This window comes from Capsicum annuum, chromosome 7, assembly GCF_002878395.1.
Source record: "Capsicum annuum cultivar UCD-10X-F1 chromosome 7, UCD10Xv1.1, whole genome shotgun sequence".
Classification (NCBI taxonomy): domain Eukaryota; kingdom Viridiplantae; phylum Streptophyta; class Magnoliopsida; order Solanales; family Solanaceae; genus Capsicum; species Capsicum annuum.
Genome location: NC_061117.1, coordinates 125,365,485 through 125,368,866, shown reverse-complemented (window position 1 = coordinate 125,368,866; position 3,382 = coordinate 125,365,485).

The window sequence follows — 3,382 nt, the reverse complement described above, 5'->3', positions numbered from 1 at the left end:
CAAAGTACTGATCCACAGATATGCCTATGTGTACACTGTCTCATAATGTAGGTTTAGGTGCTCAATATCAGTAGTGTGAGTAGTTCGATTATCTCTATCCATATTCAATAGTTGGCAAGTCCTTGTACTTCGGGGATTTATTCATTAAAATTTTGCAGCTTAGTAGTTCATATGATTTAGTATTTCTTTCCATATAGTTTGAGTTAGCTAGGGGTTTGTCCTAGTTACTCTCTAGATATTAGTAGTAGAGGCGTCTCAAACTGCTAGTTTTGATTAAGATTATTCAGTATTGAGATTTCAGACATTACTTCAGACTATTCAAAGTTATTTTAGATAATTTTTTGCATATAGTATAGCTCTTATGTCTATGTTTTCTTTATTATTAAATTCAGACTTAGTAATAGGCAAATAGGGTTAGCTTTAGGCTACTCGTAGTCTTGAGCACCGTGTGACATCTTGGGACCAGGTTTTGGGGCGTTAAAGGGGTTCTCTAGTCCTAAGGGATGATTCATATACAGAACCCAACAGTTGATTTCTAAGGGATTATATTTATCATTTGGTACGTGTTAATGATTCTAGCTCAGAAAGCCATTTCTTATAATTTATTCCTATGATTATTGAATTTTTCAATGTATTTCCTCACGATCTTCCAGGTATCCCTCCCATTAGGGAGATTGATTTTGGGATTGACCTTATTTCAGATACTCATCCTATTTCTATCCCTCCTTATTGAATGGCTCTGGCTGAGTTAAAAGATCTTAAGAAATAGTTAAAAGACCTTTTTGAAAAGGGTTTTATCTGCCCTAGTGTGTCTTCATTGGGTGCTTCTCTTTTGTTCATGCACAAGGAGGATGTTTCCCTTTAGATGTGCATCGATTACTGTCAGTGGAATAATGTTATGGCAAAGAACAAATATTATCTTACTCGGATTAATGATATTTTAGTCAAGGTTCAGAGCGCTAGATGATTCTCTAAGATTAATCTTCATTCGGGTGTCATCAGATAAAAATCAGGGTTGCAGATATCTCTAAGATTGCCTTTCAAAGTGCTAAAGACAGGGCTTTCTCAGATAGTCCCTACGTTCAGTTATGAGATTAGCAACAGACCCAAACAGTATCCCATCAGTTCATTATTGTTCCAAGGTTGTAAAGATTTTATTCATGATCATGATAACTCATTCTTGAACCCTGAAGTTTAGTAGTAGTAGAGTTGGGATAGTATTATTCTCTTTGATCAGATTATGTATTCATGGGGATTAGGTCAGTAGGCTTGAACAGTATGAGCTAAACACTTAAGTTTATTGACTCAAAATTAATCATGAAGGTGTGAATATGATATTAGCAGTATATAAGGAAACAGAATCAGATGATGTATTTAGTAAGACAGACAGGTGTTGAACATAATGTAGGTATGCGATGGTAGATCAAGTACCTAAGTCAGGCCCTTAGATTTTAGTAGTAGATCGAGTATGTATAGAAAGAAGTAAGGGAAGACAATTCCAAAGCCATTCTCATCTCAGTGCAAAAATTTTCACTTCACCTATCATGAAACCAACTCAGGTATTGGATACCAACTCTAGGGTCATTAACTATAATCATGTATAAATTCAATTTTCAGCATAAGGAGTCCCTTTTACTCTACAGTACGAGTCATGTTCCATGAGAACAATCTACTTTCACATACTTTCCATGGGATTATGTGCACCTTCAGTTCCCAGTATAAAGGTTTCAGTTCTAGCTCCCTCAGTATTCAAATCATGTCCCACGAGTATAAAAAACTCTAGACTCAGGTCATGCAGCTCATGACTCATGTACGCATATTATACTTTCCAGTATACTTAGCTTCCATGACTCATTCTATGCCCCTACAAATTAGATACATTTAGACTATGTCATGTATATCCTATGTTCAGACCTTATTGGTAAATACAAACTATTGATATTTTATTCCTCAAGTTTCAGTCATGTGTCAAGTCTAGTTTGTATCTATTCATGTTTTAGGTCCTAATTTACTTCTCCAGTTAGCTCTTCTTATGGAATAGTGTAGTGATGAGCAGTTATTTAGATAAGAGAAGATTGTTGCATGAGGGTGTAGTTGTGAAGATAGGATTGAATATCATAATAAATGTGCAAGTAAACGTCTAGCAAGGGGTCATATTTAGAAGTTGGGAAAGTATAAAGTGTAAGTTTACATTTAGATCCTTGACTTATGTCAGTCCCCAGCATGTAGCCATCAAAAACTTAGTTGCCAACTCAATTATAGTTTCAGTATCCAGCACTCAGTGATCAATATTCAGTCCTTAAATTCAATACTTCTGTACTATCTATAGGCTTAGTTATAATGTCATCTTTAGTTCAGTAACCAGATTTGAAACTCAGTTCAGTTCCAGACATGCTTGACCATAGCATTTAGGTTGTCAGTACTCAGTTATCAGTGTTTCAGTACCCCATTTTATAGAATACCTAAGAGCCATGTCATACGCTTGGTCTCGAATTCAAAAATAATATAGACTTTATGAATCCATGCTAAGATACCTCATTCTACTCAGTTAGTCCTTATCTCCTATGCATAAAACTCAAAAATCTCAGCCCAGGTATTTAGACTAATTATAGTTTAGCTTTGCAGATCCAGTATTCGGCTATCAGTTATTTAGTTAATCAGATAAGTTAGTTTATTTATGCACTCGTGTTTAGCTCAGTTCATGTATTATGTCTCAGTTCTTTGAGGGACATACTGTCCCAAGGGGGAGATACATCATACCCCCAAACTTTCACGACATAAACATGCTGCTCTCTTTTCTTTTGATGAATCCAGTTTGGAGAAGGGGTACTAATAAGACAACCCTCAAGCTCCAACTTTAGTCGTATGCCATGTTTTCAAGATTCAGTTCATATCATGATATTCAGTATATCTACCACGTCCCAGACTTAGTTATGTTCTTATGTTTCCGATCATGCATATGGAGTAATTAATCTCAAACTTATCGGTATTATTAGTTCAAGGTAACAATTTTCCTTAAATTTAAATATTCTCATGTTCATCTTTCAGTGCCAAACTTGGTATTCAGTTCCATGCTCAGCTTCTAGTTCAAACTTGATACCTTTACCATTACATGTTCATGAGTTAGTTAGTCATGAATTTACGCATCAGATATGTGTGATCAGCTCATTAGTACTTTCAGTCATGCATTCATGTATTATGTCAGTCATATAATCATGGATCAGGTATGCATGGATTCAGCCTTTCAGTTGTGCATAAGATATGCATTCTCATTTTCAGAAAACTTACTTTATTAGAATCCTCAGTCTTATATTCATGAATCAGCTTCCCATACATCAGATATGCATGTTCAGTATGTTGTCCTCAGCTTTCATTTATACTA